Consider the following 11,968-nt stretch of genomic DNA (forward strand, 5'->3'; position numbering starts at 1 on the left):
ATGACTGAAAGCAGAAGTCAAGTCAAGAAATGTAGACACATTGTTTTAGAGACCCCTGACCCTCTAAATGGCTTATGAAAGGGTCAGGTGAAATTCTTTACTCGGAGGCTCCAGGGGCAAACGCCTCAGTGGCTCTACTTTCTTAAGGGCTTTAAGTTCTTTGCTGTCATTTAGCTCCTCTTCACTTGACCATTCATCCACTTATCTTCCACGACCAACAGGTCGGAGCGGTCAAAGACTTTGTTTATCTTGGATACAAATTTGATAGATGTTGCTCGTCGGATCCTAAAGCAGCCTGAAATGCCAGTGTCAGATTTGAAGCAACTGAAGCAGATTTGTATAACAAAAGCTGTTCTGTTGCTCTTGAACCCTAAGATGCAGAGATCGCAGGTATAAGCATGACTTTAATGTCAAAAACAAAGTAGCTAAAGTGCAGTTTGGAAGTGCACAAAGTACATGAAAATCACAACAAGAAACAATGATCGAGCACTGTGTGCAAGGCAGGCTGTTTTATAAAGTAGCCTGACTGGCAACCTGGAACAGGTGTGCTCAGACTGCCAATCAGCAGATTGGCAACCTGGAACAGGTGTGCTCAGACTGCCAATCAGGGACAGATGTGGGAGACAGCACTTGGGCCAGAGTAGTGAGGCAAACTGGAAGTAGCTCTGAAAATAAGAGCACTGGAAATGAAACAATACCAAACACTATTAAGAAAATAAACAAAGTCCAAACCTGTCGTCATGACATTCATGACAAAAGTTCTGCAGAAATGTGTATCAGTGTATCAGTATCAGTATAAGTGTCAGATTGTAGGTGTTTTGTACCCTTTGCGTTCATATTTCACCTTGTTTGCTGCATTTGTGTAGCATTTCGCTTGATTGTAAAATATTTTGATCGAGGAGGTGGTCTGATATGTAAAAGATGTTCATATGTTGTTAATATTCAGTATTCTATTGTTCAGTGTTAATATTGTAAATCCCACATTCTATATTTTCATGAACATTATGGGTGTCTCATACAGAAAAAAAAGTCTGTAGGAGGATCGACGTAGTTCCAGATTGAGACCTGGTTGGTTACAGGCTGCGACCTTATAACTGCAAGCAAAAGTCAAGTTGTTTTAGAGACAACTGTAAAATAATACAGATTTGGAATCTGTATACAATCCACAAAACATGTGCAAACAAGATAGCACATGCAAAGCTGGTCTACTAAGTTGGTGCACTGAAGATTGTGTCTCTTAAATGAGCAAAATAGCTTTCACAACTAATTTAGAGTTTGAATTACTAAAAGTTTGGGTGTATTAAAACATGTGAAAACTTGATAACACACACAAAGCTGATCGACTAAACATGTGCAAAGTGGATTGCGTCTGTCAAGTGAGCAGAATAAGGTGTGCAATCCATTTTGCGTCTCTGTCTTCATTAATATGCAAAATATACGCTGATCATAAAAACACCCACAATACTGGGAGGAGAAAATGCAAATATAATAATTTAGCACGCGGAATTTATCAACACTCGTCACTGTTTTGCAAGCACTATTTTGATAGGTTGATTGGCAACACTAAATTGGCCCTAGCGTGTGAATGTGAGTGTGAATGTTGTCTGCCTATCTGTGTTGGCCCTGCGATGAGGTGGCGACTTGTCCAGGGTGTACCCCGCCTTCTGCCCGATTGTAGCTGAGCTAGGCTCCAGTGCCCCCCGCGACCCCGAAGGGAATAAGCGGTAGAAAATGGATGGATTGATTTATGGGCAGGATGTGCAAACTGACAGTTCCACATACAACTGCAGGATCAGTGCTCGAGCTGCACAGACAGATGGACAGAATCCTCTGTGATACGTGTGTGTCAACATTTTTGGAAGGTCAAAAATAAAAATATATTAGACATATCGTCAATTAAGCAATATCCTCTTATAATTGTATAGTTGCTAGAGAACTTAAAGGACCAGTAGAGTGGAAAAACAAATTCACTTTATATATTTAATTATATTTCATCGTATTCATTAAACCATATCCAATAATATTTACAACCCGCATAGTATGTGAAAATACCATCTTAAAATCACAAAATGCCACATATTCAGTCGGCCATTTTGAATATTCTGTTCTGAATATATTCGGCAATTTTCCGTAGATTCTACATCAATGTAGTAACGCTTGTGCACTCCATATTATCAGATCAGTCATACTGGAAATATGCAAACATTGGAAAGAGATGCGCTGTTTATCATTCACAATCCTTATGTAAGACAAGAACACATACGTTTTTTTTTTTTTACACATTCGAAGTTAGCTGGGATAGGCTCCAGCCTACACATGACCCTAATGAGGATAAGCGGGATAGAAAATGGATGGGTGGCTCTACACCACTTTTGCACTTGTTATCAATAGCACTTGCAGTTTTAATTGATCATCCGCAACGCGTTCATTAACAGTATGTGCAATTGTATAGTTTGCACATGCTATTTAGCACTTGTCATTTAAAATCTTAGTAAATCAGGCTGAGTGTCCTAAATTCAATCAGTTTAATGTACAAAAGTATAAACATTTTATTGATCCAGAGCTTTACTGATCCACTCGGACAGCACATACAAGCCTCAAGAACCAATTAAAAAACATTGAAAAAATCCAGACAGATGACAACCTTGCAATACTAAAATGAAGACTTACGTATAAGAAAACATCACTGAGAGGAAATTTGTTCTGTTACTTAGTAACTGGTATGGTTTTGGGGGTTACTTAAAAAATAATATTTTTTATATGATAAAATGTTATTAAAATAATATGTCTTAAGCCTAACCACTTAGAAATGATGGTAGAATATAACCATTTGGAGTTTGAATGCAATGTTGTCTGTTCTGCATTCAAGCCATATTTGTGGAGTCTGCTGCGGCAAGACTTGTCATCTTTTTGGCGTCTGTCACTTGGCGGGCACAGTAATGTGCTGGTTGGTGGAAAATAGTTCAGTTTAAATATATTATTGTGGTTATTGTTCATGCTATACATTTTCATGCACAATGAACAATAGTATTTAAGATCATTTTGGAAAAAATAAAAACTGTCATGATAGCTAGTATGGGACCCAGATCCTGGAGCCAGGTTCTTTTACACTCTGGGGTTGGGCCAACACCAATAATATGAGAGCAACACGGAAGATCCTCAATAGCATTATTAAAAAGGGCACTAAGAGGGAGTAGCCCCAATACTTCTCTGACGAAAATGTAAATAATGACAAAAAAGAAGTATATAGTTCAAAGGTTCAATAAATACTTTGTAAATATTGGACAAAAATTGGAGGAAAGGATTCCACACCTAGTTTCAACTGAGGAATTCAATGACACTATAGATAGAAATCCCAACTCAATGTTCCTCACGAAAGTGACACAAGAGGAAATAGTTAAAATAGTGAAAACATGCTAATTTAAGACTTCAATCGATTTTAATGGAATTGATATTGAAATTATAAAAAAGTTTATTGAAGAGATCCCAGGACCATTAATGTATATTAGTAACTTATCATTTCAAACAGGCAAATTCCCAAACAAAATGAAAATAGCTAAAGTTGTACCAATTTATAAGACTGGAGACAAACACCCATTTACAAATTATAGACCTGTTTTTTTACTTCCGCAATTTTCTAAAAACATTGAAAAACTGTCCAATAATCGATTAGAGAGTTTCATAAAAAAAATATAATACTCGCAGGGAATCAATATGGATACAAAGCTAATATTTCAACTTCAATGGCTTTAATTGAAAGAACAGCAAACAATACCAATGCAATAGTAAAAAATGTGCAGCTGCAGTGTTTATGGATCTAACTACAGCATTTGACACAATTAGTCACAATAATTTAATCCAAAAATTAGAACGGTATGGCATCAGAGGGTTGGTCTTAAACTGGATATAGAAGCTACTTAACCAACAGGAAACAATACGTGAAGCTAGGCGAACACACATCTACAACGCTAAATATATCCTGTGGCATACCACAGGGATCAATCCTGGGACCAACAAAGTTCAATCTTTATATAAATCCCATTTGTTAAGTTACGGAAGATTTAAAGTTAGTATTATTCGCCGACAATACAACAGTATTTTGTTCAGGAGTAAACACACCTAATACAAATAATAACAGAACAAATGAACAAATTAAAACAATGGTTTGACAAAAACAGACTATCTTTAAACCTCAGTAAAACTAAAATAATGCTATTCGGTAACAGTAGAAGGGAAAGTCAAACACAAATACAAATAGACGGAATATCAATTGAAAGAGTAAATGTCACCAAATTTCTAGGTACAATGATTGATGATAAAATGAACTGGAAATCTCATATAAAAATATACAACATAAGATGGCAAGAAACACGTCAAAAATGAACAAAGCTAATTATGCATTGGACCAAACATCACTTTATATTATCTACTGCTCGCTAGTGTTACCATATCTAAGTTATTGTGCAGAAATTTGCGGAAATAACTACAAAAGTACACTTCATTCATTAATCATGTTACAAAAAAGATCAATTAGAATAATACATTATGTTGGATAAAGAGAACATTATACCATGAACCTTTATTCATTGAATCGCAAATGTCACAAAATTCCACAACATAGTGAATTTGCAAAAAGCTAAAAAATATGCACAAAATAAACTACAACCTGCTACCAAAAAACGTACAACAATTGTTTTCAACAAAAGAGGAGAAATATAACCGTATATATTTTTTTAATTTAAAACATTTGTATGCACAACACTTAAACCATTTAGTATATCTGTATGTGTAATTAAATTATAGAATGGATTAAGCAAAGAAATCTCACAATGTACTAATATGATCCAATTCAAGAAACTCTTCAAACTTAAAGAGTTTACAAAGTACAAAGAAGAAGAACTTATTGATAATCCTATTTATCTCACCAAATGAAATACAACTTACTTCATTCATTATTTAACTTTTAATGTTATTACTAAGGGAGTATATTGTGAACAAATTGAGAACAGGAACTGAACAAAAGTGTTGGCAACTGCTATGTAAAGGAAAAGGGGTAGGATTAATTAAGCTCTGCTTCTTCCTACTCTTTTTCGAACAAGTTGAACAAAAAAAACTGGAAATTGTGATGTATCATGTTGTATACATCAGTGTTCCCCAACCTTTTTGTAGCTGCGGACCGGTCAACGCTTGAAAATTTGTCCCACGGACCGGTGTTTTTTTTTTTTTTTTTTTTTTTACATAAATAAATACAATCATGTGTGCTTACGGACTGTATCCCTGCAGGCTGTATTGATCTATATTGATATAGAATGTATACATTGTGTTTTTTATGTTGATTTCATAAAAAAAAAAAAAAAAAAAAAAAAAAAAATTTTAAACTCTTGTGCGGCCAATCGGTACCGGGCCGCAGCCCGGTGGTTGTATACTATACATGCATGTTCGAAATAAACTCAAACTCAACTCAACTCAACAACACCTTTGCCAAAGTTAATTTCCGCCTTTGTGATGACCACAATGATTAGAATTATAGAGATTTTGGTGAAACATATGCTGTCTTCAAGGTTATTGACTTCCATTCATGTTTCCATATCAAACTGCAATTTTGTTAAGATTATGCACTGACTAGACTGGAACTTGTAACGTATTCTAAAGAAAAATCAGAGATGCTATAAAAACAAGCTTCATCACCTCAGTATTTCATATTGTGTTTCAAGAAGAAAATACATACACTTTGCTGTCTCAGTGTTGCAATGTGGTTTTTTTGCATTTTTCAAAGAATACAAAGACAATTTTGGCCTTCTTTTTATTTGTATTTTTTTACAAATGGGGCCGAACTGTGCAACTTTGGGCCGTCTCTTGACTAAGTGTGGTAGTTTATCTTTGCTGGACTTGAGCCTAGTTTGTGTGGAGCTGCAGCATACGTAGACATTAATAGAACATGGTGATAGTCACACAGATGCATGAGCATGGCATAAGTAATGCGTGAAGGGATGACAAATAAAGACACTAAAAGTCAGTGGGAGATAATTTCCTTTCATCCAATACTTGCTATAAATTGATAATGTTGCCGTCTATGAGAAAAAATTATTTGAAATAACAGAAAGCGTGACACATTGAGCCGCAGTGGGTCTGTGTAGATTTTTGTGTATCAGCATTTACAATGGGAGACCAGTCTTTACGTCTCCTCTTTAATCCGTGAGTGGGTGAAGTAGACGAAGAGTGGAGGGCTTTCTCGTGCCGAGTTCCTCAATGCGAGCGTTTAAGAGCACAGGAAGCAGAGATGATGCAGACAGCAAATGCACAGAGCCAGACGGCGAGGGGGGCACGCAAAGTGTGTTTAGAGGAGACAGACCCTTGTGTGGCAATAACAAAGTCATGGGTCAGTGACACAACCAATGACAGGTCACAAAGGATGTCTGTGACTAGGCGGCTGAGTGCTTAAAAACATTAACACTTATTTTCAGCTATTAAATGAATGTTGTCTATCTGTGTTGGCCTTGCAATGAGGTGGCGACTTTCCCCGGTTTTACCTTGCCTTCTGCCCGAGTGCAGCTGGGATTGGCTCCAGCACCCCCCCCCCCCCCCCCACCTCGAGAGAGAGAGAGAGTTATTTTCATTTTTAAAAAGTTCTGGCAATACAATTTCGGTGGTTAGACGGTTAATTTTGCCACACTGGATCTAGGGTGCTAAGCCCTACTATATTGACATACAGTAAGTTCTGAAATATACCTCTTGAAATACACTATATTGCCAAAAGTATTCGGCCACCCATCCAAATGATCAGAATCAGGTGTCCTAATCACTTGGCCCGGCCACAGGTGTATAAAATCAAGCACTTAGGCATGGAGACTGTTTCTGCAGATATTTGTGACAGAATGGGCCGCTCTCAGGAGCTCAGTGATTTCCAGCGTGGAACTGTCATAGGATGCCACCTGTGCAACAAATCCAGTCGTGAAATGTCCTCGCTCCTTAATATTCCAAAGTCAACTGTGGGCTTTATTATAAGAACATGGAAGAGTTTGGGAACAACAGCAACTCAGCCACGAAGTGGTAGGCCACGTAAAGAGGTTGCCGACTTTCTGCACAGTCAGTTGCTACAGAGCTCCAAACTTTATGTGACCTTCCAATTAGCCCACGTAGAGTACACAGAGAGCTTCATGGAATGGGTTTCCATGGCCGACCAGCTGCATCTAATCCATACATCACCAAGTCCTATGCAATGCATTGGATGCAGTGGTGTAAAGCACGTCGCCACTGGACTCTAGAGCAGTGGAGACGCGTTCTTTGGAGTGATGAATCACGCTTTTCCATCTGGCAATATGATGGACAAGTCTGGGTTTGGAGGTTGCCGGGAGAACGGTACATTTCGGACTACATTGTGCCGAGTGTGAAATTTGGTGGAGGAGGAATTATGGTGTGTTTTTTTTTTTTCAGGGGTTGAGTTTTTCCCCTTAGTTCCAGTGAAAGGAACTTTGAATGCTCCAGGATACCAAAACATTTTGGACAATTCCATGCTCCCAACCTTGTGGAAACAGTTTGGAGCGGGCCCCTTCCTCTTCCAACATTACTGTGCACCAGTGCACAAAGCAAGGGCCATAAATACATGGATGACAGAGTCTGGTGTGCATGAACTTGACTGGCCTGCACCTGATAGAACACCTTTGGGATGAATTAGAACGGAGACTGAGAGCCAGGCCTTCTCGGCCAACATCAGTGTGTGACCTCACCAATGCGCTTTTGGAAGAATGGTAGAGAATTCCTATAAACACACTCCGCAACCTTGTGGACAGTCTTCCCAGAAGAGTTGAAGCTGTAATAGCTGCAAAAGGTGGACCGACATCATATTGAACCCTGTGGGTTAGGAATGGGATGGCACTTGAAGTTCATATGTGAGTCAATGCAGGTGGCCAAATACTTTTGGCAATATAGTGTATCAATAAATCAGGACATGGTCGGACATTTTGGACATGGCTGTGCTTCCACCTTTGTGGAAAGGTGTTTTTTGTATTATTAAAACATACTGGGGCAGCCTGGCGCAGTTGATAGAGCGGCCCGTGCCAGCAACTTGAAGGTTCCATGTTTGATTCCAGCTTCCGCCATCCTAGTCACTGCCGTTTTTGTCCTTGGGCAAGACACTTAGCTTGCTCTCAGTGCCACCCACACTAGTTTAAATGTAACTTAAATGTGAGAATGGCTTTCACTATGTAAAGTGCTTGAGTCTCGAGAGAAAAAATATAAATATAATTCACTTTACTTCACTTGGTGCACATATATATATACTTAAATAAAATTGGTGTGGAAGAACCCTGACCTTAAACCGCCCACAATACTTTAGGGCACGGGTGTTAAACATACGGCCCGTGGGCCGGATCAGTCCCGCGAACAGGTTTATCCGACCTGTGTGATGAGTTTGCTAAGAAAAGATTAGCTATTTTTTGATGAAAGAAACTGCTGTTTTTAAATGTGTCCAATGGATGCCGCAATAGCTATTCTGTTAGGCAAGCAAATGGTTTATACCAAGGCCAAGCAAGAGGTACACAGTAAAGCGTGGCTGCGGTTCTTCCCCCTTGTTTAAAATGAAACGTAAAACCTTCCTGTGGGGGGGAGGGCGTGGCTTGCGGACCTGCAGCAAAGCGGGGTGTGCCAGGATCGGCTTCGAGATTAGCGGCAGGTGAGTAGATGACAGAGCTGAGAGTGTTTGTCTGATCACCTGTCCCTCGGTCAAAGGCAGCAGTCAGGAAGGAGAGAGCTGTGGATGGTGGAACACGAGTCGAAGCAGAGCAGAGAGACCATTGAAATGGTCAATCGAGGAAAAAGACAATTGCTGAAAAGCACAAAGACTTTTGCACCATCCAACAAGATTATTGTAAAATAAACTGTGTTGTAAACTATGAAAAGGAGTGGTGATGTCGGTGATTGGTGGTCCAACGAACCCGGAGGAGCAAGACCTCCACACTGCCGTTTTACGCCTTCTGCTTTGAACGTGTCGTTTTTTGGCACCCAATTGCCCCAAAATGTTTCTGTTGAAAAAGAGAAAAGTGAACAAAGAGTGTAACTCAAACCTCTAGAATAGTTTCTACCTCCGTTTGTAGGGTTTGTTGAACTAGCACAGGATTAATAGGTGGATATGACAAATGAGGTATTTAAGACCTAGAAGAGTTTGTATCTCTTTATTATTTAATATTTTCAATTCCAAACAGGCTGTGACTTAGTTTGATGGCTTTGTACATACACTGAGACAAAGTGTACATTTATTGTGTTCTTCATTGTGTTTTTGAAACTAAATCTTTTTTTTTCTTCGGAATTTTCAACTCACTTGAAGTGTTTTGTCAAGAGGAGTATTTGTGATTTGTACATTTTCAGAATGTGCTTGTTCTATTTTTTTGCCACAGTAAAACAAAGAAAACAATGTGAAATTGTCTTTATTTTTAAGTTATCTTGCCATGATTTTACAAGTCCGGCCCACTTGGGAATAGATTTTCCTCCATGTGGACCCTGAGCTAAAATGAGTTTGACACCCATGCTTTAGACTTAGAGTGACCTATAGAACAGTCTTTGTGATTAGGGTCCAAATAAGGTCAGTGACTTCTGACGCCACAAATGCCCACCTCGTGTCTTCATACTTATACACAAATACTATGTTTCAGATGTTTTGTCAGAAAGTTTACTAAAATAGGATACATTTGAATGTTCACATGCACAAGTCTAAAGTGTTGTGACATGAACACATGCAAGGGTAGGCAGCAAAGTGAGGAAGTGAGAGTGGTTGAGTGGGACTGCTTGGCCCGGCACGATTGTCCCTGCAACGGCTGCCATTTAGCAGGGCTGCGTGAGGAGGACTGTCCGGTATGACATCAGCCAATTGGCAGAGGAGGTGTCGGAGCAGGTGCTGCATGGGAACAAGGGATGGACGGAGACATGCGGGGAGAGGGTGGACTGAGGGAAGGACAGGATGAGGGTGGTGTGAGGGGAATGGAAGTGTGGGATGGCAGAGCAAAGGGAGGAGCAAAAGGGTGAAGCAAAAGCCAAGATGAGGGTTCTATTTTTAGCTCTCCATCACAGGCTACTCTACCAAGCCCTGATCATGACCGGTATTAGCCCTTTATTTCCCCTGATCGGCTGATGTCCAGAGAGAGGTAAATGCACATTTGGATGGGAGGTATGGAACTGTAGTCTTTTTTTTTTTTGGACAGCGACAATATATGTTTGATGTCTGGGAAATATAATCAATGATACAACTCTTCTAACCTCTCTTTATCATGTTCTAATGTCAGCCATTGAAGGCAAGTCTGTATTGTGATGGAACACTTGACCTGACCACGCAACATTTTAAAGACCAGCCAGAAGAGGCCTGCTACTGCCCATTGCTGTGTGGGGTTGTCATAGAAACACAAGTACAAAAAACACGTTTTACAAATGTAGCCATCAGGTGGAACTACCCAAACAAACCAGTGATGCAATTCAAGAAAAATCTCAGAATATAACATGCCTGAGGCAACAAATCACAAAACTTTATGATAAAGACAATGGAAATGACAACAGATTGGGAACAAAACAGGTTCTTACACAAAGGCCGATGTCTACCAAAAGTAAGCCACATTATCCTTCTAATAGTCTTCTATTGAAGTGCCAGTGGTGTTAAGAGAATAAAAACGTGAGAAGAGATTGGGAGCCACCAAAACACTTCAAAATAAACAAAAATATTTGATTCTTCACGTCACTTATCTGCAAATGTTGAATGGAGGCAACTGGACTCTTCTTGTTTGTTGAAGATGGACAAAAGCTTAAACTTCTTCAACAAACAAGAAGAGTCCATTTTCCGCCATTCAACTTTTGTGTAGCTATTACATGACCTGATTACTGAGAATCTACTAACTTTACTTATGATGAAAGACACAATTATAATTGTTTTAGTTCATAAAGTAACGGAGCAGAGTTTGGGGTGAGCAGAAAACTTGAACTCTCAATACTAACTTACAAACTCTTCAAAATACAAGCAGTTTTGTCACAGCTGAATTATTTGTTGTGATAAAACCTTTTTATGATGTTCTGACCTGAATCAGAATAGGGTGCCGAATGTTAAAATTTGATTACACTTTTGAATCTAACTCACTATTCTCACATTTAGATTACTTTTCACACATTCCGCTTAATTTCCTCATATTTAGCTCAGGGTGAATAGAAATTTCACATTTAAATATTAAATCTAAAAGTGTAATCAAAAGATTAAATATAATTGTTAAATATAAATGTAATATTTAAATGTTAAATCTAAATATTGAATACAAATTGTAACCATAAATCCTAAATATAACTATTAAATGTAAATATCAAATCCAAACATTAAATATATATATATATATATATATATATATATATATATATATATATATATATATATATATATATATATATATATATATATATATATGTATGCATATATATATAGTATATATATGTTAAATATAAATCTGAATGTTAAATATATGTATATGTTTAATATAAATTTATATGTTAAATCCATCCATCCATCCATCCATCCATCCATTTTCTTCCGCTTATCCGAGGTCGGGTCGCGGGGGCAGCAGCCTAAGCAGAGAAGCCCAGACTTCGTTCTCCCCAGCCACTTGGTCCAGTTCTCCCGGAGGATCCCGAGGCGTTCCCAGGCCAGCCGGGAGACATAGTCTTCCCAACGTGTCCTGCGTCTTCCCCGTGGCCTCCTACCGGTCGGATGTGCCCTTAACACCTCCCTAGGGAGACGTTCGGGTGGCATCCTGTGCAGATGCCCGAACCACCTCATCTGGCTCCTCTCAATGTGGAGAAGCAGCGGCTTTACTCTGAGCTCCTCCCGGATGACAGAGCTCCTCACCCTATCTCTAAGGGAGAGCCCCGCCACCCGGTGGAGGAAACTAATTTTGGCCGCTTCTACCCGTGATCTTGTCCTTTTGGTCATAACCCAAAGCTCATG

General features: G+C 38.9%; 1 long non-coding RNA gene across 1 annotated transcript in view; it reads left to right on the forward strand.

Moving 5' to 3' along the window:
- LOC133653087 (uncharacterized) overlaps positions 1-9,004 on the forward strand; it is a 28,251-nt gene extending 19,247 nt beyond the window's left edge. The window contains exon 3 of the long non-coding RNA XR_009826656.1: positions 8,728-9,004. This is a non-coding gene — a long non-coding RNA (uncharacterized LOC133653087). The remainder of the gene's footprint in view (positions 1-8,727) is intronic.
- The last annotated feature ends 2,964 nt before the right edge of the window (positions 9,005-11,968 follow it).

Source organism: Entelurus aequoreus, linkage group LG07 (genome assembly GCF_033978785.1).
Source record: "Entelurus aequoreus isolate RoL-2023_Sb linkage group LG07, RoL_Eaeq_v1.1, whole genome shotgun sequence".
NCBI lineage: Eukaryota > Metazoa > Chordata > Actinopteri > Syngnathiformes > Syngnathidae > Entelurus > Entelurus aequoreus.